The 14391-nt window shown below is 42.3% G+C and overlaps 1 long non-coding RNA gene across 1 annotated transcript in view; it reads left to right on the top strand.

Moving 5' to 3' along the window:
• The window catches only part of LOC144584457 (uncharacterized), an 855455-nt gene that overhangs the window by 262054 nt on the left and 579010 nt on the right, over window positions 1–14391 (top strand). The gene's annotated exons all lie outside the window — the stretch shown is intronic.

The raw sequence follows: 14391 nt of genomic DNA, 5'->3' as shown, positions 1-14391 counted from the left end.
TTTTGTATTCAGACTGTCCCCTTGGCACTTCCAGCATGGGGACATTACTCTCACATCTTTTTTGAGAATGCTATTAGATTTTATTGCTATTATTTTGTCATTTTATGCCTTTTATGCTTGTGTGTATGTACTTGCATGAGATGCCAAATACTATTTTATGATTGGCTTAATCTATGTTTTTGAATATAGCCTGATTGGGTACAAAGCAATAAAGTGTTCTTATTCATGTGCACTTCCAGGAAGGGCGAGGAAAGATGCCTGTAGGACATCTTATATCCGGAGTTAAGTCAGAGCCTGGAAATATTATTTTGTTGGTCTACAGCTCCCACAGCTTCCAGCCAGCAAGGCCTATGGGGCAGATGCACCACTTCAAGGCAGCTTCCTATGTCCCAAAAGGCTGTATGGTGTGCTATGCTTGGCTTGATTCAGAGATGTGCTCATGTAAAGGAATATTTTCAGGGCTTTTAAAAATGGCCCTGGCAGCTGTTTTAAGATATGGATATCAGGGGGTGCGGATTCATTTCAAAACTAATGAAAAACAGAATTGAGTTGGCCTCGTTCAGTCTTCTTCAAAAAGCAGTGGCACCGCGGCATGCACCAATTCTGCATTAATGACATGAGTTCATCAGCGAGTGAGTTCATGGCTGAACCCAAGCAGGGTGATTTCATAAGCCCAGAAGGGCAATCACGGGGGAAAGAGAATTATAGTTACACCCATAACAGACTCATTTTTAGTAACATGGGCATCTGGCATGTGCACTGAATTTCAGCTTCCCAATTAGTGCAGAAAGAGGTGAAGCATTTGTGGCCATCTTTCATGTCACCCTTGGGTACCAGAAATGTGGAAAGCCCAAATTTTCAGACTCTTGTGTGGGGCAGAATGTGTTGATCTACACGGGTATGGGAAAAGTGGACCACACGCTCAGAAGCTCCCCCACATACGTGTGTGTGTCTTTCTCTATATAAATGGAAATTTCCACTCCATGATCCCTCCAAAAGTGGCAGGTTTTTTTTACATTTGGTCTCCCTAATGTAAGAGGGCTATTCAAAACCCCATAAAACCCACAATCAAAACTGGAAGTATCAGTCTAGGCCTTCCAGTTTGCAGTTGTGCTGTTCTTATTGCATGTGTGTGTGTGTGTGTGTGTGAGAGAGAGAGAATCTGTTTTGTTATATTTTTCCAGCTGTTTTTGGCCATTTTCACCTCTGGTGGGCCCTGTGGCAGCTGTTGGTGTTAAAAGAGCTGTCCCTTCAGGCCTGCCAAAGTTGCCCATCCAGCCCACATTAAGGATTTGGCCCACTAGTTATTTCAAATTATAACCGCCCTACTCTGTTGGCCAGAATGAACTTGATGAGAGCTGTTGTCCAAGCATCTGGAGTCTTTTCAACAATCAACATGGTTAAAGTCAATTTTTTAAATAGCTTGGTAACCATTGTTGCATACTCAACAACTATAAAAGTCGGTGATCAAGAGACCTAACTAGCAAGACACCCAACATGGACAGAGTTCCTGCTCCAGTCCTCTGAAGAGGCTGGCCACAGAGACTGGTGAAATGATAGGAAGAACAACCTTCAGAACATGGCCAAAGAGCCCGAAAACCCACAACAACGCCCAACATCATTACAACATTGCATCCTTGCCACAAGGCAACTCCTTGGCAATACTGTTGGCTGCATCCTGTATTTAATTCTCTCTCCCCATCTCCACTTCTATTTCCTACACAAAATCAGGTTTCTGGGTTGTTGTTTTTTTCAATAAGAAGTGCCTTCCTCAAGGATGGGTGTTAAAGTCTGTAATTCAGCAGTATGGGCAATTTGACCCAGCTGCTTCATTGCCGGTAAACCCTTATGAGTTGTGGATGGGTGCTGGGACTTGAACAGCAACAAACTTTGTAAAGCACACATGCTTCTAATTATGGTTGGCCAGTGTTTATCACTCTTATGCCAATAAAAGGGTCCAAAAATTACAAATATAACTGGATCAGAGAGTGTTGGCTGTAACTAGCTGTCAATTAAGTACAACATGATGGACTCCAGATCTTCTTCAAAGACAATTATGTGTCCAGATTCTCTGCTTCCACCCTGTTGCCCATCTTTCTCTGCAATGCAGTAACACAGGTCATTATTTCAGCAATATTCTAGAGCATTAGAAAACAGTAACGTCCTTTATTCTATTACCATGCATATCTTCAGTGTCTAATTTTCATCTTGCTTTTAACTGTTTGTTTCTGGTTAAGTTACACAATATTTTAATTTTTGAAAGAATAATTGTAAAAAGGGCGCTAGGGCAACACCAGCAAAAATTAAAATAAGCAGTATAGACAAATAAATGCAGAGGATGTCACCTCTTAAGCATACAAGCGCTCTGAGTCAATCTACCACCAGCCCTTCCAAACTAATGGCTTGCCAAGGTGAAGGCTGGTGGGCCTACTTAAGGAAGGTGTGCCACATCTGAGTTGAGTAGCCAAAAGTGGGGGTGGGGGTGGGCTTTCTTTCCTTACAAGTTCAAGGAAAAGAGCTTTTGATTTGGATCTGACTATGCATACGGAAGAAAGCAATCCTTTTAAAGGAAAGAGCTTTAAAGAAAAGAAGGTAAGCTGAAGAGCAGCATCCAAAGGTATTCAAAGGATATGCTAAAGCATCCTGAGGGAGAATTCAAAAACAAACAGAGGCCTCTTTTTTTGGAGAAACAAATCAGGGAGAAGATTATATTTTCACAATACTACATTTTCAAAAAGGCTTTATCTATTGTAAGCTTTCAAGGTTAAGTATTTATTTATTTATTTTTAAATGTTAATACTTCCTGAACAAGAGAAAGAAGAAACCAAACAAACAAGGAATGAAGCTCCGTGCTAGCCCCAGTACCTCAGCCTGCCCAACTGGGAAATAAGGAGACAAGACACAAGTGATGGGTTTCTCTAGGGCCACAACTTTATGAACTCATTAACTGTTAACAGCCCACCTGCTGCAGAGGGGTCTACTGTAGAGTAAAAACCTGGGGCAGGCACCAGGGATACCTCCTAACCCTGCCCTGATCCTGCAACGGGTGACTCCCAAGCCCCAGGTCTTATTAGCCACCCAAGCCTCGTGGACCTTAGACAAGCTTTGGCCATGGCTGGCCACCTGTGCATCCCCCATCCTAGCAACTGAATCTCAGGATCCACAGTACTGAGATGTTGGCTGCAGTATCACCCCCATGTGTCCCTTGAGGAATCATGGTTATTCACCTCCTCGTCTGCACTACCTGTCAATATGACCTATTTAACAACAACAACACACTGGAGCAGCTCATATCTGTCCTGTGCATAGTGCAGGATGGACATAAACCTGTCGCACACCTTATGTCCAATATGCCAATCAGGTGGTATAAGTCTAAAAGTCCTGTTCAGCTCCAAAGTGACCGGTTAACCTTGTATTGGACCCACAGGGTGGGCAGGTGGGCTGTTTTGCCTGAAACGAGGCTACCTTATAAAGATGCTCCTCTCCCACCCTCATCAAACAAATCTGGACTGCCAGTGGGTGCCCAAACTGCTGTCTCCTCTCCAGGCAGGGTGGGCAAAGAATCTCCACCCACACAGCCATGACAGTGCTCATGAATGTTGAGCCTTGTTGGCATTGTGTTCAGGTGAAAATGGATAAGTCTAAAGAGATGAGACCCCCATATATACAGTATGAGGCATGACCATGAGAAATTAGGTTGTAGAATCAGTATTGTACTTATCCTTTTGGAAGTGCAGGCACTCATTGGGAGAGTTTCCAAAGCCAGTCCTTAGCTCCGTAAGGAAAATCTAAAAGTACGTGTAGGCAGATTGGTCCATACCAACAAATGAGGAGCAGTTATTTTGTAAAGCCAGTAGTTTTTAACTGCGCATTCTAACCCAAACCAGACTAACCTGAAATACTTCACGTTACAACAGAAAAAGCTTGCAACAACATATTGTTCCTTGGAAAATCTATTTCTTCCTCAGCTACTATAGGGACTACAGCTAAACCAAGAGAGGAGACGAAAGATTAAGGAGGTGGCAGATTATGCCCTAGTTCCTGCTTCTCTGAAAGTTCCAGGATTTCAGCCATGTAAGCCCTGCTTCCACAACCCTACTGTATATAACGCTTTTTGCACAAATTCATGATTCTCTGCTTCTGAACTGATGCTTATTAACATGAGCAAAGTGACAACAGAGGGACATGATTAGCACATTTGCCTCATCATGTTTTCAGTTAATGCAATGGTTCCCATCCACAGGCCCCCAGATATTCTTGGATGATAACTTCCAGAAGCCGTAGGCAGCATAGCTAATGATCAGAGTTTGGGGGAGTTGTGATCTACAAATAGCTGGGTGCCCTAGTTTAGAAAATACTGATTTAATTTGAAAATAGAATGCCTGAATAGGTTGCAGTGTTTTGATGTGAAACTTAGGGTACATGACCAGACTTGGATCAAGGCCTTTAGGGCTCAGATGGTGAAGAATGAAGGATGAGATCTGTTTTCCACTGAGTGGGAGTTTGGCTAGCAATCATAGCTCAAAGACATGGTTTGGCTTGCACACCAGTCCATCAAAAACCTATTGTGACAAGGCAAAACTTACATTGGGAAACAGAGAATATTGTGTGCCTTTGTGAAGTTCTACAAAAGCCCCAGCGCTATTTATTCCTTGTCTAATTATTGCAAACCTTTTAATGTTTATTGATTTAAAGATAAATGTTCTGATTCCCCAGCTACAAATCAGTATAAATAGCAAGTGGAGTTCAACAAAAGGGAGTTGACGTACAGCAAATCGTTTCTATTTAAAATCTGACACAGTGGAAGCAAAAGGCCCTTCTTTTGAAGCTTGAAAAAAAAATCAAGACACTTGATTATTAACAATAGCATACAGAAAAGAAAGGAAAAACACAGGTGGCGTCATTTCTAGATTCTAGGCAAGGTTACATCTGTTTTTATATTTCCTTGACATTCTTTCTTGGAAGAAGCATGTTTAAACAAGAGACGGAGGAAGAATGAGAAGTTCCATTTACATAGTGCAATTTTTCCCCCTTTAGACTCAATTTAGGGAGAAAAAGCCTACCTTTTATTGAAGATACATAGACAAACAGAGATAGCTGAGTCTGGGGCTGTGCACCAGATACAAACAAGTCAAATATTCCAAACCATATCTGCCTAATCCAGATTCCTTTGAGCCAGACTTACATTGAAGTGGAGCGTTCAGATTTGATTCCAGGACGAAGTGAATTTATGTCTCCCTTTATATCTAGTGCACAAACTGAACTGGATGGAGATGAAAGCCATTTTTCTTTCTTTCCCCCCTTTCTTGATTTAAAAAAAGGCATTTTAAAGTCCATAGTGGGTAAACTGCTGAAACTAGGTGTCTAAAATTTGCCAAGGGTAGCTTCCTCTTTACAGTCTTACCATGACACCAAACTTCATTTACATCACTACAAAAAGAGGAAGTTATAGCCATTTTGGTTTTTCAGTTAAAGCCATTGGGAGGCTGACTTGACAGTGGATTTATCCATGTCCTCAAGCAGTAGCCCAAGTCAACAGGCCTAATATATATGTCCGCAGGCTTCCTATCCACCTGGAATGGATAGGAAGGTTTACACTAAAAAAAGATTGTTTGTGATATCAGTAGAGATGCTGCTGGCCCACAAATATCAGCCAATCAAGCTGACTGAAGGATTTTTTAACTATCCAGCAAGGGATTCCTTTGTTCTTTCTGAGATGCTCCATCTCTCCAGCTGGCCATGAGGGAGACCTGATCCCCAAAACAATGGGAGGTGAGAGATTTTAAAAAATGCCGTGAGTACAATCAGGGTCATTGCAGCTCAGGCAGTGCAGTATTAGAGGACCAAACCATTTTTTCGGTACGAGGTGTCTTTGAAGCCTGAATATGTGCTTCCACCCATTCCCAACTGGCACCAGATTTCATTAGCTCAGCATGAAGATGTGTGTGCGTTGATCCAAAGTGGCATAATGGACCCAAGAACATCAACCCACTGGCTTTCACCTCCTGTCCCCCATCTTACTAATGCCTTTTTGGTGTGTTGAGGCTATCCAAACATCTGAATCAATGTAGGAAGAGGTATAGCGGCACTACAACCAAGAAACTTTCCATAAATTATGGGCAGCTTGGATGAATTATCTTCCCCTTCCCAACTCTTCCCTGCCTTACCTCTATGGCATCAGAAGGCCCATACCTGTGACATCACAACAATCTATCTCCAGTCTCGGGTTCTCTTCCTGAAATCTTAGGGAATGGAAAGTTGATGACCTGGCAACGCTACCCTGTCTCCCCAGAGCCAGTAAGACCACTTTTCGAAATGGAACTTCCCAAGCCTGGGATCAAACCTTGGCTTAAACTACATGTTTTCTATGATTTGCAGCAAAGTGTGTGTGTGTGTGTGTGTGTGTGTGTGTTTGCTGGTGGTTACAAGCAAACGGGTTTTAATCAAATTCCTCATAGTGATACAGAAGGCATGTGAGCAAGACCTCCACACTGCACTTGCACCCAAAGATTGAAGGCCAGAGCAAGAGAGATGGGAAGAGGCTCAGCTTTCTACTTCTGCGACTGACTGGGGTGAGAGAGCCTTTCTTCTTCCACAGGGCAAGCTTCACCAGTGGGATCCTGGACAACTGCCAGAGTACATGCTGGCAGCCGTGGCAGTGGTGCACACGCGTGTATGTGTGTGTGTGTGTGTATGTGTGTGTTCCCAGCCACGGAAGAAGCTCCCTGTCACAGCTCCTACTGCCACCTCCATCCATCTATTCACCGGACAAGCAAGGCCTGCAGAAAAGGAAGGGCTCCCTGACCCCCAGCCAGCTGCAGAGAAAGCCTTACTGCAGCTTCAATATTTTACACTGCAGTAGGGCTTGCATCATGTGAAAGGATGAAAGTCACTTCTATGTTCACCCATAATTTCAGCCTCTGCCCTTTCTGAAGAAAGGAAAACCTGTATGAGGACAAACTCTAACATGTTTCCCACACACACGCCCGTATGTTGGCCTCAGGCATTAGAGTTCAATTCTATATACATGACAAAGACAAGTACCACTTTTTTCAGTGAGACTTAATTTGAAAGAAATGTATACAAGATTGCAGCCTTTTTCATTAACACATTGAAGGGTGTGCTTTTCTTCTTCCTCTTCTTTCCCCTGTGAACTGCTACGATTATCTATATGTCTGGCTCTTGAGGATTAACCGTCTCCCACAATTCATGTCCAGATCTCCCAGGAGGCTTCTCCCAGGTGTCGGCATTTCCTAATCTATTTTCTCCGGTTTCCGTGCAGAGCTGCACAACCCCCCCAAGGAGTTCCATTCCTTTTTCTCCCGTATGTTTTAGGCAAATTATTGTTGTCATGTCTGCCAATATATTTCTTGCTGCAAGGCACAAAACACTCCAGCATTCACATCAACAATTGCTAGTTTACTTTGCCATGTACATTGCACTCACTGAACTCCGCATCTTCTGTTTGCTCAGTTGTTGTCTATTTGCAGCAATAACGTTGTGCTTATCCAGGGAAATATCTGTGTTCAGTGGGAGTATATTAACACTTACACTTGATGCCACAACACTGTCTGTATCACTACATCCATGGAGAGTGGTAGGGAGAGGAGTGTAGTGGTTAAAGCAGCCTTCCCCACTTAGATATGCTCGACTATAATGCCCATAGGCAGTGATTGGAGATGATGAGCCCTGTAAAATGAAACATCTAGAAGTCACCAGGATGGGAGAGGGCTTCACTTTAGCACTGGTGAGGCTCAAGAGTGTATATACACAAAACAGAGCACTTTGATGCTGATTTAACTGTCATAGTTTTACCCTACAGAATACTACGATTTTCTCCTACAGTTTAGGGGAATGCTGTGTCACAGGACTATAGGTCTGTGATCAAACTACAACTCCCAGGATCGCACTGGATGACACCATAGCAGTTAAAGCACTATTAAACTGTTGTGACCATGTAATGTAGATACACTTGGCATTTTAAATCTCCATTACGCCATTGAAGTGCCACAGGGCTGTTGTAAGGATCAAGTCGGGTGGGGAAAGGGACCAGGCCTGTTCCTTAAAATTTCTTGAAGAAAACTTACAATGTGGACATCACAAAAGGTGGCTGTTAGTACAGTTTCCCCCAGCCAATTTTTTTTTTCCTTCAGAAAGAGGGAAAGAGATATTTCAGCCTGGTCTTAATGAGGGGGGGGGGGGAGGATGTGTGTCAGAAAGTTTTAATGTGGTTGCTCAAGGCATCTTGGGCAAAAGTCTCTTTTGTAGAAACTTAAATAGAATTATTTTGAGACTAATAATATTGAATTACCATATTTTTCTGTGTATAAGACACCCCCATGTAATCTAATCAAAAATTAAGAAAACTAAGTGGGGCTTAGCAAGTGTAGGGGAAAATGGATAAAAGAGCTGCAGAATCACTTTGACCCTGCTTTCCCCTCCACTTGTTTTTGTTCTCTCTTCAGCTTATTTCAGTGTATAAAATGACCCTCAATTTTTAGTCTAAAGATTTTAGACAAAGGTATAGTCTTATACATGGAAAAAATGTGGTATGTTGATTCCAGCTTATAGCCATCCTCCCCCCCCCCCCGTGTTTTCTAGGTATAAAATACCCCAAAGTGGTTTCCTGGTATCTCCTCCTCACAGTGCTCTGGGACCTTGCAGCTTGATGAAGGCCACAGGAGCTGGCAGGGTGTGTAACCCCATCAGCCATGCATGGTCCAGATGACTCTGGATGGCTGCTTTCCTGAGAAACACAATAGGGATTTGACTTCCTGCCAGACACTCTGATCCACTAAACAGACACCAATATGGGAGTGAAAAGTAGTAAAGCAAATTATACTTGCAGGTCAAAAACAAGCAAGCGGACACAGAACACCCCAACCCCCCCAAAAATACTATATGCCTATATCAGAGAACATGGACATTTCTTAAGTTAACCAGAGTTCCAGCTATTGAGGTCTTCAAGACCAGATTTCTGATTTCTAACTAACCTCTAAATAAAAAGCCAATTTTATTTATACACATACATGCATGCATACACTAGCACACCCATCTAATGACCTTGCCAATACTCTGGACGTTTTCCAAAAGTAAAATAAATATACAGAGAACCAAATCCAACTCAAGCCAAAAATATAAATTTATATTTTTGTTGTTATATATATATATATATAAAACAAATGAATAAATCTAAAAGTTAACAAATAATAATTTTAAAATATAACAATTATATTTCTGTATGACTATCTGCTATTGTATTCCTGGTCACTAGGTGCAGATGTAAAAGCTGGATGGTGAGAAAAGCTGGCAGGAAAAAAAATGATCTATTTGAAATGTAGTATTGCAGGTAACCTTTCCTGATGTCATGGATGACCAGGAAGACAAATAAGAGAGTTTTAGAGCAAATCAAGCCTGAACTTTCACTAAAGGTCTAACTGAATAAACTGAGGCTAGCATGTTTTGAGTATATCAGGAGTAGAGATGGGGACAAATTTAAAAAATGGCAATTCGTTTTGATCCATTATTCATCAGGGTTAACAAATCAATGAATACGAATATACGAATATTCTTCAATGAATCAATCTGTCAATTCACCTGCAATTTAAATGGCTATAACACTGGCCCCAGATGACTTAGAGAGACAAAATTTGCAGAGAAGCTTCCACAAATGATTTTCTACAGCTCTTGAAAGTTTGGTGAACATTGGATCACGGCCCCTTAGTTATAGAGTCACAAAGAGGACCCCCCTCAGGAAAGCTCCCCCCTGGAACTTAGAAACTCCAGAATCACAACAGAGTTTCCTATGTCTTTTTCCAACATGCCTGCTAACATTGGTGAAGATTGGATACTGAGAGACACCCAATTCAGAGGTGTCCCATAACCCTCCTCTACGAGCCGTGCAAAATTGGTGAAGTTTGGATTTGGAACATCTGAGTTATAAACCCAGAGGTAGCCCTCCCAGGAATGTTCCCCCAGCCACCTAGAGACACTAAAATCACAGAGATGACTCTCCTCTAAATGCACTCCATGTTTGGTGAAGATTGGGTTTCAGACTTTCAAGTTATTCCCCCACAAAATGGGTCCCCCCAGGAATTTGCCCTTTAGCAGCTGATTTGGGCAAACCCAATCTTCACCAAAATTGGAGGGATTGTAGAGGAGAGTCAGAGCCACCGTGCAATGTTGGTGGCTCCAGATGTTGGGGGGGCATTTTATAGCTAAACAAATCAACTAATTAAAAATCTCCCAAAATTCATTGATTCATATGAATACGAATCAATGCATTAGCAATTTTTGAACAAATTTAGTGGTTCAGTTTTTAATTCATCCCCATCTTTAGTAATGAGAATGTACTGTAAAGTCAATTTTGACTTATGGCAGCCCCTTCCAGACTTTTCTAGGCACAGAATATTCAGAAGTGATTTCCCATACCCTCAAAAGTATTATTTAAGCATGGTGGAAACAACAGCGGCTGGTGCTTGGCAAGCAACGACTGGGCAGGAGCAGTCAATCTGACATAGCAAGAACTTCAAATGTCAGCCGCGTAACCTTGAAAAGTCTGCACAAGTCTTCTAATTTTGCCCTCTTGCTGGTGTCTGGAAGCAAATGCCTTTCTCTAGACATTTAGACTTAGGTGTTTTCCCTAGATGGGGGAATGATTAATTATGGCATTGATTCTATACAGGGATAAATTATGTCACCCTTGCTGGCTTGTGGATGAAAAGATAATGGCATATTGGAGTGTAAACTTTTGTCCCTTTATTACATGTTCTCTGCATGATTTGTGTTCTCAGTCCTGTCTCAGAAATAAAAAAGATTGTATGCAGAGCAAAAGGGTCACTTCCTTCAACAATAGTGACAACAGATTGGTTTGCAACAAACATCTGGAGTGTCTCTTGACTTCTGCCAGGCGGTGATAACAGAGCTAAAGTTCTCTGTCTTACTGCTAAGATTTGGCCCATCTTTGAACTGGCCCTGAAGTATCTCTCTTTGGGTTTGTTTGTTTTTTAATACACTAAGCAAAAAATAGGCACAACAGTAAGATAACCCGTAGTCTTTGGGTCAGACCTGCCAGCCATCTTCGTATCCTTAACCTTTGCTCCAACTGACTACCAGCATCTCATTATCTTGATCAGTTCAACAGAACAATTTTCCAGCAAAGTAGAAGATCAAATTCTCCTAACTTCTTATCTTCTTTGGTCGTCTTTGCTTTGCCATTTAATTCGCTGCACTGGCCTTTTCTTGGTTTCTCTGAATGACTTTTAATAGAATCTCAGCCTCATGTACCATCAACGACCACTATGTACTTCAGGTTCATTATCCATGTTGCAATTCTGCTTTCATAGGACTTTTATTTCCTCTTTGCTTTTCATCTTGATCCACTACCATCCAGCACCAGCCAGGGATCATCATCATCACTGGTTACATTTATATCCTGTCATTCCCTCAGTGAGTTCAAGGGATTTGTACATCCTCCTACTTTATCCCCACAACAGTCTAGTGAGGTAGGTCATGCTGAGAGACTGTGAGTGGGCCAAGGTCAACCAGTGAACTTCATGGCGAAGTGGGGATTTGATCTCTGGTCTCCCACATTTTAACCTCTATACCACATTGGTGATGCTACTTTATTTCTCTCTTTCTAACCCTACTAGAAGTTTCTCTCCAACTCCACACCAGTTTGAAGATACCGAAACAGGGCAGGGAGTGTGCTGATTATGTTTTTCTCTTTGAAGCCATTCTTAGATGTGCAGTTTCAAATATTTAAAATTGGAATTCTGTGCCATCAGTGGTTTTCTGTCCTGGCATCCCATGGAACATTCTTCTAGACTTTTGACTTGAATTGCTTACAATTCAGTTGTTCCAAGCTTCTCTTTTGGAAATGTTATTAACAGCAAGCTGCACATTTTAGGCTATGCTCCTGTACATCCTAACCTAGGAGGAAACCCTATGGAACTCAGTGAATATGCAGGCATCAAATTGCACTGTTGGTTTAATTGGGCAGAATCTTCTTGTGAAAATCCATTTGCAACAGAACAATTGGGCAGGCAGAGTTCGCTCTTTAGCAACTTCCACTGGCCAGTTTATTGCATAACCAGAGTATGACCAGCCTTGTTACAGGCAGCCAATGAAATATCCAGGGCTGCAAAATAATTGCTTCCACATTTGTGTGACCTAACAAGATTCAGGCTGTTGCACTATGCAGTTGTTATCTTATGATCTTACCAACTCAAGTCTCCTACTTCCAGAGATGTCCCAAGAACTCTGCTTGACTGAGACAAAATACAAGATGGTGCCCTCATTCCATTTATAGAAGCCTACTGTAGTAGAAGTCGAACCAAGAGGAACAAGCAGTTTCAGAGGTGCAGTCTAATTTGTGTGGCAAAGCACAGCTTTGCTGTCTGGGAAAGGTATATGACTAAACTAGTTGTTACAGCTGGGGAAATTACCACTGATCCAGCATCTGCAGTTTGAAGCGGTTGCTTCAATCTACTTTATGATAGGGACATTCCTACCTAACTGCAGTTCCCCAGGATTGAGGGATGGGGTCACCATTCAGGGAGATGAGATGATAGCCCATCATCACACCCAAAATGGGATGCTATATAATTGTATGCTGTATATTCCCACACTTCCAGGATCTGTTACACTGAGGATCAGTGAGACTAAAAGGTTAATGATATCTCACAACACCTTTTGTAGCACTGCTAATTATGCAGACGCAGGAGATCTGGGGTTGTATTCTCTTGTGTGCATTGCACATCTGAGTGTTTAACATCCCCTCAGTAGCTCCGGGGTGTTACAAATATTCTTCTTCTTTTTATACCCCTGCCCTCTCGGCTGATAGATTCATAGCTATCCCTAATACGCTAATTCTACTCCCCTCCTGCCTCTTAAATGTCATTGGATGAATCATCCTTTTCATGTAGTTCTTTTCATGGACTGTGGGTCTTTATTGACTTCAGACTTGACACTTTGCTAATAATAATTATAATCGTAATTTAAGAAACATGGGCTAGGATAAAGGACCCCATCAGGAACTTATGAGCTGGCAAGTATTTGTGTGGGCAGCAAAACCACAAAGCATGGGAGAATAATGCTACTGTAAAGCCCTCTGTCAGATTCTGCTGCAGCAAAGCAAATACAAAAGAAAATCAGGGGGCTCCCTTTAAAACAAGAGTGGGAAACATTTTCCCTGTGAAGGGCCATTGACAACATACAATCCTCAGCGGCCTGTTTGGGGCTTCCTCCCTTTGTGTCTTCACTCCAAAATATTATTTTTGGAGTCCCCTTGACCCTAGAAATGCCTGTCTTTTGGGTGCAGATGGCACTATTTTATGAATGAAAGCAGTGATGGGACCAGGATGCTAGGTGGGACATCTTTCACAGGATGCCAGTTCTGAAAGAACAACATTTGTGCCAACATGCTTCTGCTCTGAACTCAAGGTACTGAAGACGTCACAAAGCCCCTAAACAGCTTGGGATCCAGATGTTTTCCTCTATATGTGTGTGCTCTGTGCCGTTGAGCCAGAACGGGCTTATAGTGTCCCTACTAGGGCTTTCAAGGTAAGTGGGATATTTAAAGAATGGTTTGACCAGTTCCACTCCCCCAGTGAGTTTTCATAGCTGAGTGGGGATTCAAACCCTGTTTTCTAGAGTCATCGTGCATCATCCACTGCACCACATTGAGAATCCCTCTTCTCATATGTACTTGCCCAGTTACTGAGATCTGCTGGGGGTCCTCCTCCTTTCTTCACTACTGAGATCAGTCCATGCGTAGAAGACAGTCTGTGACTCCTTCACCATGTTTGCATTAAAAGGCATTTTTAATGGGTAAAGCCATCCCTTCCACCAAAGGGCCTGCTCCTCATACATACCCATGCACACTAACTTTAATAACACCCTCTTAGGTCAAGGAATACATTATTTAATAAGGACTGCAACACATATAAGGTGACCTGCGAACAACCCCCCACGTTGGGAAACATTACTGTAGAACAAGGGGACTTGACACATCCAGGGTTGTCCTACCATTCCTGGAACATTCCATGCTAGTTTTCCAGATATCTAACAGGGGCCTGTGGAGTACACAAGCCACTCTGTTGGGGAAGGAGATTTCCATATTATTTTAAGGCTCTGCTCTTACCCTGCATTGTGTAGAATTTCTTTCTTCTTGCTTCCCGGCTTTCTCTTTTTCCTGTGCATAATGATCTCTTCTATCTCTTTATTCGCCCTTGTATGCATAACATGTTTCCTGCAATCTGTTCTCTTCTCCCTGAGCATCTTTCTTAAAGAAATCAGTTTTGCTTCGAGACAGAGGAGACAGTAGTCTAGTCCTGCTGGGCGCCCTGTCTATAACCTGATTTCTTTCCTATTTGTTGGAGGGGAAACGGT

The sequence above is a fragment of the Pogona vitticeps genome, chromosome 11 (assembly GCF_051106095.1).
Source record: "Pogona vitticeps strain Pit_001003342236 chromosome 11, PviZW2.1, whole genome shotgun sequence".
Taxonomy (NCBI): Eukaryota; Metazoa; Chordata; class Lepidosauria; order Squamata; family Agamidae; genus Pogona; species Pogona vitticeps.
The sequence above is the reverse complement of the archived record's forward strand: the minus strand, read 5'-3'. Positions and strand labels throughout refer to the sequence as shown.